Genomic DNA, 17,840 nt, shown 5'->3' on the forward strand with positions numbered 1-17,840 from the left:
TTGTCAAACGTTTTGACACATTCGATGATACTCTCATCGGTGGATGTGAATAGATGTTGAAAACAAATATGTCAGTAATAACTTTTTAAATAATTTTTCTCTATTCAACAGAAAATTTTCCATGGATGGATCAGTTACGTGTAGTTTCACAGAAGTTCTAATAGTATATAAATAATGAATTCTTACTCCGAGCGACATAACTATCTTTCATACGAGTAATAAAGTTTCAAATCCCCATGACCGCCCAGTTTTTATAATGATTGACACGACCATAAATTTACAGGACAGAAATTATAATTTCTCCAATAGAGAATGTGACATTGTCGTCAAAGAGTCGCGTCGGCTCATAACGTAAAACCGTGAACATTACGATTACGACTTGTACTGTTTTAAATTATGACCTATGGCTTGAGGAGAGAGCAAGTCATAATTTTGATCGGGTCCGAGTTTTAGTGGCCTAAAAGACATACGCGGCAGTAAAACTTAATGACCAAACTATTTTCAACTTATATATGTGCTTTAACAAACTGCTAAATTACGACGCATTGGGTTCACGGAAAATGCGAGGACAAATAATAATAATAAATGGGAAGGAGGATAAAAGGCAGGTCCGTGGTGTAAAAGCACTACAAATCAATGATTCCATTTCCTTCCCTTGTTTACTATTCCCATTACCTTTTTTATCATCAATCACTTGTTTATTCAATTTTATGCGTTGTCTTTTCCAAACTTCTGCTTTCATATTTCCTGGTCATGTCATGTGTATTTTCTCTTCTTGTGTGGGTCACCAATCATCTGCATTCTTTTTCTTCCCAATCCTTCTGGTCCTTCTATTTTACCTTCGACGATGATCTATAAAAGGCACTCTTTTTGCTGAATGGGCTCACTTTAGTTTGCTTTCCTTTTCAAAATCGTGCTTAGTAGAGTTTTTTCTCTTAAAGACATATTTTTTTCACATATTTGGGAAATTGCATGGATCAATATTGCCATTTGCTTATGAAAAGTGAACATAATTAAAAAGATTCTTCGTGGAGCAGTGGTAAAAGTCCCAGTTTCAAATCCACGATTCGGATAGCCTGATATCAAGCAATATCCATCTTCATTCAAAAAATATATAAAAAAATTTCGAATAGATTATAAAATCGAGTAAAAACGAGCTTGCAAAAAAATCAATGCGTTCAAAATTTGTTAAATATTTTCTTTGAATTATGCAACACAAAATAATATGAAATACATAGTATGTGCAACATCATAGTCTTTTTGTATTAGTCACGTATTTTACCAGTTTACAAGAAGAATTTAGTCATGGCAGTGCAGAGGCAAGATTAATATGAACCGTAGGCGCTCTGTGCATTTAATATACGTTCCTTGTACGCAGAAATCAAGAGATATACAACCTTTCCTAGGCTAAAATGTCACATAAATGACAAATTTATTTTTAACAATGTCTGATATCATAATAATTATTTTTGTTAAGAATATTATCTATTAAAATTTTTCATAAAAAATCATTTAATTGCATTCAAAATACTTAAAAAAATAATTAAATTTGATCACAGTAAATGCCAGTTGAAATTATATGTTTTGTTTTAATCAGGTTAAAATTTTGTTTTACATGTAAAAATGAACCCCAAAATGTGTTGGTAAGCGCATAACTCAACAACGCCTGGACTAATTTCGCCAGTTCTTTTTTTAAAATGTTCGTTCAAGGATGGTTCTTACGGCGAGAAAAAATTGAATAATTGCCGGGAAAAGCCTAAAAACGGCCATTTTCTTATTCACATACATACGTTAGTATTTTCATATTCTTGCCATCGGATACGGAATATTTACTGAAGTCAATGAAGCGTTTTGGGTCTGAATTTTTTTTACTGTGCTCCAATTTGTATGAAATTTTGAAATTACTTACTCTCAAGTTCAAAAGTGAAAATAATTTAGAGTCCTTGTCCATTTCCCAGGGGGGGAGGGTGACATCCCTCTCAGTGGTTAATTTCATTTTTTTTTTCAAGTAACGTCGGATATCGATAAGAGAACTAATTATAAGAAAAGAATGTTTTATAATATTTTTCAAAAAAGCAAATACTCATTATTTTATTTAAAGCAGTTGTACATTTAAGATCCATATGGGTGGATGTATATACATTTCGATGTAAAAAAAAAACATAATACTGTAGTGTAAAAAAACATAATAATTTTTAACCAATTGGTAAATATCAGTATAGGTTATTTTAAAAAAAAAATTGAACTTTTGATTTGTAAACATAAGTACAGGACAACGTCTGTCGGGTCATCTAGTTTGATTATAAAATCAAAAATTTCTTATTATTAAACCGCTTTTCATAGGACTCTAATACTTTGCAGATGTCAATTTTGACACTAAATCTATCATCATACCAAGTTTCATCGCAATCCGAGACGATCAACTAGAAGGTTCTCCTTGCGAGTATATTCCTCATACTTATGTTGCGCACTGTAGATTTCACTTTAAGCATCTTACTTATTTTAAAAAAATATTAATTATCACACAAAAAATTAAATTATTAAAAATTTGCATAATCTATCAACTATTTTCCTCCAGTTGTGTCACTCTGGCTCAATCTTAAAATTTATTGCACGGATACAATGTGTAGTCTGTCGACAAACTGTAATAACATAACGCATAGAGCACGTGTGCAGAATGAAGCATTTGGCGTAGAAGTCGCAAAAGACTGTACATACCACAAAATACAATTATAATTCAGGATATAACAACAGAAAACTGCATTGCAACAGACACCCGTGAATAAATAACACGATATTAAACTAAACTATGTTGCATGGTAAAGGATGAAGTAGAAAACTAAATTGGATAGGAAGTTTGGTGTAAATGTATTCTATGGTATGTCATTTCTGTTTATTCCGTGTTGTTATTAATAAGATTTCACGCAATGAAGGATAAATCACAGATCAAAGAATAAAATTTGTTTCCGTATTTGAAGTTTTTATTATGATCCCCAATTCTTATCTTAAACCTGGTGGGTATTTTAAATACATGCCAGAATGTATAAAATCTTCTAAAAATTTGCTTATTTATAATATATTGTATAATATCATATACAAATTTTGTTTTTCAAACAAAAATTGAATATAATTATGGTTTTCACCAAATCTATCATCATGCCGAATTTTATCCAAATCCGAGACAAGTAACGGTAGCGTTCTCCTTGCAAGTTAAATACGTGAATAAAATATATAAACAGGGTGTCCCAGAACTCAACATCAATCCGAAACGTTTTGATCAATACATGTTCGGACGTATTTTCGTTTTATATATCGGCCATAAATGTGACAATCTTCATGGCATTGAGCTTTTACACGAGATGGTTGCTACTCCTGGTAGAGAGGATAGCGGAGAATTTGACAGAACTAATTGTTCACTTCTAAAAGCAAAGTCCGCGCAAAAACACGTGTAGTAAATAATAAAGAAATATATCTTCTTTCATTATAACTTAGTTACAAATCAGTGATTGTAATAAGAACTGCAACAAATACATACAAATACAAAACAAATCAGCGTTTAATACAGTCCACAGCTAAAGGGGTTAAATTATAACCCAACAACATGAATTATCGAAGGAGAGTTTTGATAAATTCTATAACTAAGTGGCGGTATACAATGCTATTATAAAAAATTATCTGCTGTAATTTAGAAGTTATGAGCTTCAAAGCGCAACCTGAAGCTCTAGTTAGACAGTGACCATTTTTCAGTTATTGTGGTTAATTTTTATCATTGTTGTTCATTTGAACTTTGGAACTATAACAGTAAGTAACATTTCTAGGACCAAAGTAAAAAATATTAGCACAATTGCCCCAAGTTTTCTAGGATTAAGACTATTTGTTAAACTATAACTAGATAGTAAGTAGGCAGTTTCGTGACCAACATATTGAGAGCCAAATCATGATTTGTTCATAAAAAATAAGTGTACCGAAAATACCAAGTCTTCAACACAAGCTAATTGCATACAAACATACATAATAAGTATACATAAAAAATCTTAAATTGAATGTGAATTTATGGCATTGTCCTGAATAAATCTTATTTTCGCGGTGGGAAAATCAGCAACCGCAGCAGTAACTTTATTAAGCCTGTCCATAAACTATTACGATTGCTCAATATTACAAATTGCAATTGCGTTAATCGGAAATTCATTGAGTTGTTTCACAAATCGATCATTAATAACAAATATCAACGGAACAGTTTGCGGTGCGGGGATCTTTGGTCAATTAGCCGGCCGATTAATCCTGTAAACGATTTATCGTTTGCAATACGTATGTCAGAATGCAAAATCGTGGGCGAATAGAGTTGAAATATGTAAATATAAAACGACCAAGTGGCAAATGCTCTATATACATAAATAGCATATCATTAATTATGAACTGTCATTGTGTACAAACATAAATGTATAGATATCTATCTAATACTGATACATTTCTTTACTGACCTAACCAGAAATCATAAGAAAAATTTGGAAAATCAGTAGTTAACAGTATGAGTTGTGATCACTGTTAAGTCTATTTAAATTTTGTTTTAAATTTTCTGAAAGATTAAATGTTTGATTCAGAGTTTAAAGCTTCCAGTGGCCAATATATTTTATATATAAATTACTAGCATGTTTCATTATGTTACTCAATAGTCTGAGTCAACTGGGAGTTAAAACCCATATTGATTTTAATATTGGTTTCATATAGAAAAATGTTAGCCGTACAATAATGCGGCAATATTGATAAACTATATAAGGCCAAGATTCATGCAAACAATATTGCGCCAAGATTCATTTCTACTGGGGTTCATTTTGAAACTCTCGAAAATTCACCCATTTTTCAAATTCTGATTAAAATTTGATGAAAAATTTTATTGTATAGCTATTTCTCTGAGCTTCAATTAGGCAAGATATTTTTTAGATACAACATAATTGGCAATTTGTATTGTGATGATTCAAAATGATAACTAAACTTATTTCTCAAATATTGAACTTAAGTTTTTCAAAGTGTAAATTTTATATAAATTGATATTGCCATTTTAGCAAGATTAGTATATACCTGTAGTAGTATATAAACCAAATAAATAAATTGTTGGTCATCGAGTTAGTCATAAAATTTAAAAACAAATTCCATCACTCTAATGATGTCATGAATACCACTAATAGTAAAGCACAATTATCACTTTTTATCAAATGCATTATTTATATGAATGCATTCGAATGTGATATAAATACCTCCAATTACTAGAATTGTAATTCTAGTAATCGGAGGTATTTATATCACATTCTTATAATAAAACATGCTGACTCGGGATATAAATCAAAGTCTTTTAATACTTAATTGGTAGTGTATGTGATAAACGTCTAATAGCATGTTAGATTTTACACAGTAGTCATTACAGATTACCCGTCATTTATAATTCACTTACCTGTCGACACAGGTGTAAATTATAGATTATTACTTAAATATCACATCACGATGAGATAAATAGAATCTCGCTCTGATATCAAAGAGTAGTGTATTTTTGTAATTAAAAATATTGACCAAGGGGTAAAATAGCCCGTTGCGCAAGAAAAACTTAGGAAAAATTGTATGTGTGAATAGGATATAAATAATGTGTGTAAAAAATTATCAGGAAGAATGTAAAAACCAATATGATGTAGAACATTCTAACAGATTAGGATATGAAATCGCCTCGAAGTTGCATAAACTTCCTATTTCTCCATGGACTAACTATTTTTGTACTAGCAAAATATTCATAGCAAGTAAATATGATTATTATTTTGATGCTGATCGAATATGTAATGTTTCTAACAAAATGTGTTGACAAACTATATAAACATTGTAATGGCCGTCGCGGAATTATAATATTTTGGTAGTCCTTGGCCGGCTCGTGAACCGTTTTCTTTGCCAAAAATTAATAATAGAACAATGTATATCAGACAGACGGTTTTACTTAGAAAATGCATTGGAATCGATGCAGATGATATATATATATATATATATATATATATATATATTCGCATTTCGCCAAGATGATACAATTTAAATGAGATTTACTGCTGTTTTATTACAGTCATACCGGCTTCTGTTATTGTTCTGGGCATATGAAGATGAGATTTGTTCACGCCATTAATTTTTATGTATTTCACAGAAACAATAGCGTATTTATGAAGTATATACAGCAAAAACTTTATTACATAACTAGCCGAATATTATTTCACATGTATCATTTAACATGTGCTCACAAATATATTTAAATAAAGACATATAATTTATAGTCTTTTAAAATATGTATTGTTGTTAAATCATATTTATGATTAAAGACAATATATATTTAAATAAGTTGTAGGATCATTAATTTTATAAAGTTAGTTATATATACTTGTATAAAAATTTTAGTAAATATGCATATTGTTATTTTTGGTGCATGAGTAATTCGGTTTGTATTATCGATTTTGAAGATTCTTTAACCAAGTTGTTTTAATTGCAATTTTTGTCAACCCTAATTTAAATTAGTACTAATTCTGCCAATTTAATGATCGGAGAACTCATTTTGCACATTAGGCAATAAACAAGGGAAAGATTTCTCTCATCAATATTGACTAAATTTGGAGCAGACTGGCGTATAAAACATTAAAGGTAGGTAAAAATCAATGTTGATAATTTAGTTAAAAAGCTAAAAATATAAATATAAATATGAGTATGAAACGGTTATTTGGAATCTTCACCTTAACAATAATTCCAAGGCGATACAGAGAGTTTAACGAAAATATCTGATATATCTATATTTGAGTAGACACAAAACTTATCCTGGTTGTGATCACAATTTGCTACTGAATGAATTTAACGTTTTATCTCTGGTCATACGTTGTTTTATCGACAATATTTTAGTTTTATAAAACTTTGTTAAAAATTGTCCTTAAATTCTTAACTAGCAGTCTTTTAACGTTCCTAAATTCTCTCTCCTAAAACTCAAATATTTTCAATCCTAATGCTCTTTTAGTACGAGGCCAATTCTCGGATAAAATAAAAATGTTATGGTAATTCTATGTTGCTGGTCTACGTTCATATGAGTTGGTTGTAACAAACTGTCAAAAAGCTACGGATTTTCTGTGCCATCAGGCGTTCTACACACAAAATCTAACCTACAAAACGTCAAATAACAATTTTATCCCAAGTGCAACTTTTTGATGTCTCTTTGATAACACATACGTGAAGTTAGGTTTTATGTGTAGAACGCTTGATCGCACAACAAATACATAGATTTTTGTCAGTTCCTTAATACCTACTCACACGAAGATAGATCCGTAACATAGCATAACCATAAAATTTTTATTTTATCCGAGAATTGGCAACTTATAGTATCAATGTTTTCTAACTTTAACGCAATTAATAAAAATACTGATATTCATAACACATCAATGAAACAATTACCATCTGTACAGATTAATTTTCTTTGTCTTCAGTTATGAGTCCTTTGTATTTTACCTAATATGCCCATTGTCCATTTTTGAGCTACTCTGCAAATTATGTACCAAAATAAATAAATGAACTAAATTGAGTGAATTCGCCTAAAGCTCTGTTTGTATAATAAGCTTTTAATTAGATAATTGATTTGCAAAACCTCAAGATAACAAAAATGATCCACATTCAAATTACGTTTTATCCATAAAATTGTCTATAGTCGCATTTAGCTCTCCTAAACAGATTTGGGGAAGGGTGAGGGTTAACATATAAAAACGGCTTTATTTAAGTAAATAGGAATTCCTACAAAATACCCATCATCAATGTAAAAGCTTGCCTCATGTCTCATCGTATCTATTCCCATTTCCTCCTGAACTTCAAAAGTCAAAGATCGCTGGGTTTTCCTTCGCCGACGCATAAAAACATTATTTTCGGTCGTCTCTCAAGCAAAAACATTTTGTAATAATCATCAATGGCTCTATGTTCCGACATTCTATAAAGTGTCGGATTAACAAAAACATGCCATTCTACACACAGTATCGGATTACTCTGTTATATAGGCCGGAGAGGCGCCAAGGCTGAACGGTGGCATTTATTGTTAGTCGTATGCAACTCAGGGATGAGATGGCACCCGATCTCACGGACTTGACTATTGATAACAATGGAGTTTCCTCGGAAAAATTCTTCTGATGTTAAACACGAGATGATGTTTATTAGCAAACGATTATGATCTCGAGTAAATGAAACATGCGCACAAAACTACAAGAACAGAACATTTATCAGGCGAAACAGACTGATGATTGAATATCACAAATTAGCAGAAGTTGGAGTATTAAAAAACTGGTGGCCCTTAATATGGATATTTTCGAATTTCTTTGCTTCCAAATGCATCCAAATTGATAAAAACAATTCTCTAAAAGTTTTAGCTCGTAATATTAACTTTAAGATAGTCCACACTTCAACCAAAGTTTCTCGATTTTTTCCTAAGTAAATACTTTCTTTATAAAATATATCAAATTTTTCATGTTATTTTTTTTTATTTATGTTCAAAATAAGCAAATACAATGTTGTTCTCAAAACTTTGATTCTCTTGTCGCTATATTAGAAAATTCTAAAAAACAAGTGGAATTTTACGCTTGTTATTTCCATAAGAAACTTTGGTTAGAGTGCGGACTATCATAAAGTTAATATTAGAAGCTAAAACTTATAAATATTTTATTTGTATCAATTTCGAAGCATTTGAGCCTCTGGGAGCAAAAAATTCGAAAATATCCATAAAAAGGACCACCTACACACACATATATATATATATATATATATATATATACATATACATATATACAATTTATTTTTAGTATTCCTATGCGTATAATTAGACAATTTTGTTAGCAAGATGTAATACATCACGAAAGCTCATAGTAACGAGTCAATAAATCGTACTTTGTAATAGGAAACAGACCATCTCTAACAAGCCAATGTGTGATGTTTTTTGTCTGTCAGTAGCATAGAATACTTCGAGGTTTTATTTCCTGAATTCCATTTCGCTAATTTTAACTGAAAATTCACCTTTAATATTTTTATATAGTGTAAACAATAGTTATCTATAAAATACATTGATATGTAACATAATTGTTTCATTGTGCCTTGAAATTTTGAAGGCATTTTGTGGTGAGTGCTTTCGTCCAAGACCACAAAGTTCAAGGTTCGATACCTTAAATATATTTTCAACTCAAAAAAGCTCTTTCCGGGAAAAGCCAAAAAAATTCTAATAGAGATAAGTCAACTGTTGGGTTAAGTTCCAAAAAACGATGGTATTAAAAAGTATTCCTAAAAGAAGCTCATATACCTGATAAGTTGTGATTGCTGTTCAAAAAACTAAACAATGGTGATTTCAAAGCCGAAGTCATTGATTTAATAAAAATGATAGTTACTTCAGACAAATGACTATGAGCTTATAATAATAACTCCATCAACACTATCTTCATTTGCAAAATTCAAACCAGATTCCTAAAAAATTCTAATGATAAAAATATATCAAATAGAGGTAACGTGAACCTTTGGGTTGCTTTCGGAAAAGCAGTTATAAAGTAGGTTCATCCCAAATATCAAATAAATATAGGTCAACCGAGAAGTTCAAGCAATCTTTGGGTTGAGTTCTGAAAAGCAGCGTTAAAAAAAGTTCATGCCAAATATATCAAATAAATATAGGTCAACCATTGGGTTGTCTCCTAAAAAGCGGTGTTGTTAAGGCGAAGACGCCAACGTCATTCATTTAGTAGAACTATTAAATATTAACTTAATTGAACTTAAATTTGTACTATAAATTCACGAACCATTTCTTCGTCAGCTACAAAATACGTCCATCTTTCATACTTTCAAAAGAAGTATCTATTTTACCATAGATTTCATATCCAGTCCATCTTTTATACTTTCAAAAAAGTATCTATTTTACCATGGTTTTCATTTTCCCTGGTATGCCCATAAAAATAGATAAACTTGAACAAGTGATTATTTTCAAAATATAGAACATCTGTAAATACAAATTCCTAACAAGAAGTATAGTATATTTTCATTCTGCAGTTGCAATGGAATTTATGAGGCTGTAAAAAGTTTATGATCAAATCTTAAGTGCAACCGTGCGTTATCTTTCAAAGTTACATCTTTATGAAGTTGTACAGCGTCATGTGAAATAATAATTCAACGGAGATAATTTCAGATAAAAAAATATTCTGTTTGGAGCGAACGAGATTGTATTAAGTCTTATGTGGTTTTGTAAAAGAAATTACAGCCTTGATGAGTTCTGCACCGACCAATTTGAAATAAAGATGTTGCGAAAAAGAGTCGAGGTCCATGAACTGATCTTTTTGCATCGGGGATAAAATATGACCATAAATCTCTCATTAAGATTATTTTTTGGGTAATAATCCGCTAATAAGATATAACTGCGCTTTTATAGTGACTTGAAAAATAAATCATGGAAATTGATTATTATCGATTAATGTTATGGCGTTTTTTGAATTGTTTGTAAACTATTTAATTTATAGAATTATAGTACAATCCATTATCTTACATATTGATAAACTTTTGCCAAATATTCGCTAAACACGCCATGCCAAACTATATCCTAATCTACCCAATAAATCTTTTCTATGTAATTTTGTATGGGCCAAGAATTGTCTATGGCTAATGTATTGTTTTTGCAATTGTTGTTTGTCTCATTTTTTGGTTATTTTATTGAAAAACACAGAGATGTAATTTTTTTTGGAAAACTACTACCAGTTTAATTTTAATGTTTTCTAATTTACTTTAATTTACACCATACATTTACAAAGTAGTTTGATTGTTGTATTGCTATCACGGATAAAAAATAAATAGAAAAAAAATAATAGATTCCATAGAACAACAATGATTATAAACTCGATAAATACGAACCATCTGATTGTTACTTGAGACTGCCAGAGATTAATGTAGAATAAACTACTTTTTCAATCCAAGCTCTGGAACTGTTTTCGCGGAGTTCTCTGGCCAGACTTTTATAAAAAATTTAATTCCAGCTTCAATAATCACCACAATCCATTTATTCGATATCAATTATCAAAGCAAAATCACATCTATATCAGGCAAGTAGAGAAATTAGAACTGGGGTCATCATGATCTCACTTTTCAGCGCCTTAAGAGGAATAATAATAAGTAAACTATCGTCTTTGTAACCGTGTCGAATGTCCGGCCTTGCTGTCTCATTTCTAGACAGATAGTTGGGCACAAAATTAAGAAAAAAAAAGATAATTATTTAATATATAGAAAATTATAAAAATACTAATTTCATCACGCCACCTTGTAAATAAGCCACACAAATGTATTCTGAGTGGATAGACATTAATTTAGAAATATGAACGAACAACACTCTGTTTTGCATTAATTTATTAAATAATAATTTTACAAACGTTTCGAGACTAGGTTTGTCTCATCATCAGTGTGTTATAATTTAAAATCTAAAATATGGAAACCTAAATTAGCATTATATGTTATCCGTTACAAGTCGTTCCTTTTACTGCCATACCAACGATCGTCGGAGTCTGAATTCTCTCTTCAAGGTCAACTAGATGAGTCACAAAATATCAAATAGAAAAGGGAAGGAATAGGGCCCAGTTGAAAAATAGATGTCGCTAAGAGAAAAATATTCTTTGAAAGGAAATGGTTCGTTTATAAAAAAAACGTTTTAAATTATTATAATTAAAAATTTATGTATATAATAATATAAAATACTTAAACATTAAATTGATTATTTATATATTGATATTGTGGAATAGGACTCAAAATAAACTAGTGGGGTGGGTGGCATCGTGCCTTAAGGCAAATTGCTGGAACTTCCCGTACCGTAGCGAAATGTTCGAGGATTACTGAATGTTTTCAAATAGATTATTATAAATATTGTAACATTGTCTAATATTTATAAATATTATATAAACTGAATTGCAGAGTTGAAATTATTTGTAAAGTATATTAGAACTATAGTCAGATTTAAAAATAAATATTTTCGATATACAAAAAACTAAAAAAAAAAAAAAAAAAAAAAAAAAAAAAAAAAAAAAAATGAAAAAATTTTTTTTTCCAAAATCGATTATTCTGTTAAGACAAGCAGAAAGTTCTTTGAATCATTTAAATCGGACGCTTAGTTCTCTCAAAAACTGCCATTTTTTACATATTTAGCTCCGTATCTTCAAAATGGCTGGGCCTGCCTTTGCCAAAAACTAATAAACACTTCTCCTAATCATTACTAATTGAATGTTTTTTAGATCATTCAAATCGGATACTCCGTTCTCTCAAAAATACGATTTCTATTTTCTGCACTCTTGGCTCCGTATCTCCAAAACGGCTGGACCTGCCTTTGCCAAAAACTAATCAGCTCTTTTCCCTATCAATAGGAATCGAATGTTTTTTGAACCATTCAAATCGGTTGATCCGTGCGCCCTAAAACGTGACTGGAAATTTGTATCCACACATACATACACACACACACACACACACACACACATCCATTTTTTCTGAGGTATGCCAAAACGTTCAGAAACCTTCAAAACGTCGAGAAATGTAAAAATTTTCAATTCCGATTTTCGGCCCATTACAATAACTTACCCTACGGGAAGTTAATAATAATTCATGACGTAGATTTTTTAGGTCTCAAGACCCACATCAGAATAGAGTCCAAATGAGGATCATAAATCATGAGACCTCCTCTTTCGGGGTAAAATTAATATAAAATTGATTAGTATTTTCAGGCAAATTTTAAATCTTTATTATGATATTTCTAAATATTGATCAGCTGTCTTTCTATTACACAGTTGTTAATGAAAACTGCTCTCCTCGTCTACGACAAAACATACTTCAAATTCAAACAAAATCTATACTAGTCACGCACGTGTTTGGCTTACGATGGTTGAATTATAATAGCAAAAATTTGAAATTGAAGTTTTTATTTAAACTAGCAATATTTAGAAAAGAATATAATTAAGGATAAATACAGAGCCAGCAGTGGTGTATTGATAAAAAACGTAGACTAGCAAACCGTAGTCTCAGGGGCTAATAAATGCTAGCCAACTTTGTTCACCAATATCATAAAATGGTAATTTAAATTAAAAACAACCTACATAAAAATATATATGTTTCAGTCATTTATAAAAAGCTCTGGTGTAATTTTACAGTTCAAAATGTGCCCATGTGCCCAATGTGCAAACTATTTAAAATTATTAATTTAATATTGGTGAGAAAATCGAATACAGCATGATGATGTGCGATGACAATTATCAAATACTTATTTGTAATGATGTGTTTGTCTAAATATAGCATAAATATGTTACTTTATACAACATGTGCATATATACTATACTATAATTTGCTATTCATTCGTGCTATATGTAAATGGCTTACAACAAGTGTTATTTATATTTGGAGTTATTTATTGGCCTTTTCAAATATGGCACTAATAATTTAAGAAGTTCGAAGGAGATGTCGTCATTTCGTCCTTGTAAATAATGGTTCAATCGAAACCTAACGATTTAAATACATGTGTATATACGGACGTGAGTATACTTCTTTATTGTGTGTATAACTAAAATAAAATTTGAAACAATTTAAGAAACATTTTCTCTTCAAAATTCTTAAAATTCTTTGAAAATTGAAAGTAAAAATGCATCTCAAATAAAAATCATAAGTGAATCAACAAAATTTTTGACGCAAATTTGCTTTCTATTATATTGTGGGCCAGTATTCGACCTTTTGTTGACTTTTTCAAAAATGCTCCAATTAGTTAGTTTTGTGAGACTAATCCACATTTTTTTCAATAATTAATTATAGATCAGATTTGCACCAGAAACTAATCAGCAAGATTCCCAACTGCTATCTTTAGAACACTTTTTTAATTTTCAAAATCAGTTCAGATTTTTTGGCTAAAAATTGGACAAAATCTTCTGTATATATCTGATAATTATCAAAAATCGGCTCGGCCAATCGTCATAAATGGTAGAAAACAGCGCAGACGTTTTTTAGAAAACGTAGACAAAAAATCAAATTTGTGGCTTACATACACATAAACACATACACTTTTCTGAATTTTGGTATCAAACAATACAGAATGACTTCAAACGCTGAGAAAACAAAATTAGGGAATTGGATTTTCTGGTACAATGCGAACTTCTACAGAAAGTTGACAAATTGACTAATTTGCTGCACCGCATTATTGTTTGATTTTTTTTTCAACAGCAATCAAAACTCTTACTTTTATATGTTCTATAAGCTGATTGTTAGAAATATTTGAGAAAACAGACCTAATATTGGATTAAGATTTTGACATTTTTAACAACATACCCAGACAATTTATACCCAACCAATGAATTGGCATTCAATTTAAACATTTTTTAAGTGAAATCTGCTGATGTTCAGGATGGAATTAGTGCAAATATTAAGATATAAAATTTAACAAAGAAATTTAATGAATAAAGACATTAGCAGCCTATGGAGCAAATTAAACCATAAATTCTGCATCGTTTCCCAGCTTCCAAACGTAAAACGATGGCGTCACAAATATTTTATTCATCTCGAAATTAACTGGGATCGCTCTTTTGGCCATGAATGTGATATCGTAATGTCTATGACACAATGTATGTTTACATATATGCGGTGAACGAAAAGTATTTTGCGTTTAAAGGGACTTGTTGATAACTACATATTAATAGAATAGTAAATATTGTAAGAAAATATTTCAAGCACACTTTCGAAGCATAGCGAAACGCGGAATGTATGGAATGAATACCATTGACAATATCAAAGTCATCGTGACGATTTATGAATGAACATATTTTACGTATCGTAAAATGAAGAATAAGAATACGAAAATAATAGTTTAAATAATTGATAATTGTCTGTATGCAATTTTGATTATTAAATTATGTTTATATTTACTCTACCTTCAGAGAGTTAGAAATTTAAAGTAGAGTTGTGTAAAGGGATACAGCCCTTTAGTATAGAAGATATAAGAAATTAATTTTTTATATATTTTCGAAGCTTAGCTACTCCAGAATACACAAGAGAATGTTTCAATATTTGAATTATTACGAGCTGGCCGGGGTTGGGATCTACCCCGAAAAAATCTAAAATAAGGAAAGAATGAAAGCTAGTTATGTTGGGGTACTAAACAATTACTGAAAAAATAAAATCATACCTTGTAAAGTTGTAGGTTGAAATAGAGAAAAAAACTTTAACTATCAGTAAAAAATTGTCATTCCTCTAATAGAATTACGGTCTGGCAAACGACGTTTCTATTACGCATGCATAATTATATAATATACTTACTGCCAGTTTGAATAATAGAACAAATATAAATACATACATTATTCACAATGTATGCAAATGTAAAATGTATTGTAACGTATGGCTCTGTTTCACAATTTCATTTGCATCAAGTTGCGCCCATATTATATGTTCTCATACTCGTCCAAGACACTGTCCGAGGAATGAATTTCATTCATGTGTGCTTAAATACTTTATCTTTTTATGTAGGAAAAGAGCTGGGATTGATTAGAGAAAAATTGAAAATTGTTAGGCTAGCAAAACCTTTACCATATCACCTGACCATTACCAGTCATTAGTCTACTGCCTTATCTATTGAGAAATAAGATTGAATCAGTATTTTTAAGCGAAAGAATATAAATTCTTTTCATGATAAGAATTTTAAAAAAATACAATTCTTAATAACAATAAATAATAAATTACTGACAATTGAGCATCAGAGATAAATCAAGCAAAACTAGAATTTTCTCCTAAAACGTGTCAAGCAAAGCATTTGTATTATTATAATCTGTTAGTATCTTATAAAATTTTCTGATACACATCTTAGGGTAAGATCACACTAATTTTGTTCAAAATATTAAAAATGTAATAGCTATTGTCGGCGTTCTGGTTCATCCTTAATAAAAGAGGAACTCAACTATTTAGTTGGTTTGCCAACGTAGCATTATTTTAATACAATGTCTTTTGTCCAACTAACTATTGTAAATTATCACATTTACTAAATGTTCTGAACTGAACAGTTGCAGATATATATCAAATATAATAATAAAAAAAAAATCAGCAAAAAAAACTGTTTCCTGATGTCTTTATCAGCTGTTCGTCTAATATAGTCCACAAGTGTGCTAATAGTCTCTTGAGAGTGCCAATGTCTTTAATGAAAGAAGATATTGCCTAATGAAATTTGTTCAAATGTTTGTCTGTTTATTTCTCATCACGACTATAGAAATGGTCATTTTTATTTCCGCTAAAGAAACTTCCGTCAAATTATACACATGTCGAAAGGATATATTCTCATGCATACATACACAGATCGATATATTAAAGAAAAAAAAATTATGTTTAAGTGACATGTTTTAAATTTGTCAATAGAAGTAAGCGTGCTGATGTCTTTATAACCAATTTAGAACATTGAACTCAAACATTTTTTTAATAAGACGTTTTATTTGGAAACTGATCTCTATAGTTGTTTAGTAATTATTTTATAGAAGAAAATGCATTAATTAAAGTTAATTATCGTCGTTGATCATACAGGATAAAATTCGCTCTAAGGGAGTATTCTAGTCCATAGGAATTTCATGTGATTTTTGAAAGACCCTAAAAGGGTAAATAATAACTATGCATTTTTTATAAATTATTAACTAATGTTTTAAGTATACAGAAAAACATTGAAAGTTAAAAACAACCGAATTGTTTTATTTCTAGCAGGAGTTCCGCGGAGGATGGAAACTGAGGAGAATTCTCTGTCTGAAAAAAAAAAAACTTTTTTTATATTCTCAGTTTTTTCGAAAATAGTAAAAACTGGAATTTGGGGATGGAGATAGTTTATACTGAACAGAAGTCTATATCAAGGTCAGTATCAGAAAGAAGATAATTTTAATCAATCTCGAAGTCATTGTCAACGTCATGTGTGAGATGGTTTTGGGTTTTTAAAGCCTTTATTTTTATTCCCGAGGTTTTTACTTGTTGTCCTTTTCAGATAGATGTAAAACAAGTAACAGAAATTAATAAAAATATTCTCTTATATCCCAAGTCTGTAATTATCAGCATTCCATTTCTTGGTGTTCCTGCTAATTTCCTTAGACAGTGTAATATTTTTTTCAAAATAGATCATAGTCCCATAATCACATCCAAAAACTTCCTTTTCGTCCACTCCAAGAATTTGATTTCAGTGATCGAGCCATCCCACAAGTACTTGTTCAACGGCAATTCTGACTCTGACCTTTCCCGTGCATCATACGGCACCATCTATATTGTTCTAAGATTAATTATTTTTATCCGAAAACATTCCATTTCCATCAATTAGCACACAAATAAGATTTTCATTCCCGTCTCCACCCGCAAATAGAAACCCAGATGCCGATGACAACGTCCCGACTGACAACATGTGCTTATTGTTAGTACGACATACATATGTCACATGCGTCGGTATTTATCAGTCGATTGTCTTAATTCGGCGTTATGGTATACCGTCTTGTATCTTATTACAACGGGTAGATACATTTCAAGATTAAAATATAAATGTAGTTATATGACATTTGATATTGTGTAAAGAAGAATTTGTGTCAATACGAACTTACAGGCCGCAGAGAGAAATCACACTGGCCATAAAGTGTAAGGTAGTAATATGAATATTATCAGTGTAAGGTAGTATCATGATTATTGCTACTCGAAAATATTCTGGCTGTTACAAGAAACAAAATTGCATTTGCGTTTTTGAATAATCGATTTGGCAATAGTCAAATTTCAGCTTATTCATCTATTTATAGAAATATGCAACTATTGATATT

The sequence above is a fragment of the Ctenocephalides felis genome, unplaced genomic scaffold, assembly GCF_003426905.1.
Source record: "Ctenocephalides felis isolate EL2017-DRISC unplaced genomic scaffold, ASM342690v1 CF-g0.4_SCAFFOLD_01886, whole genome shotgun sequence".
NCBI lineage: Eukaryota > Metazoa > Arthropoda > Insecta > Siphonaptera > Pulicidae > Ctenocephalides > Ctenocephalides felis.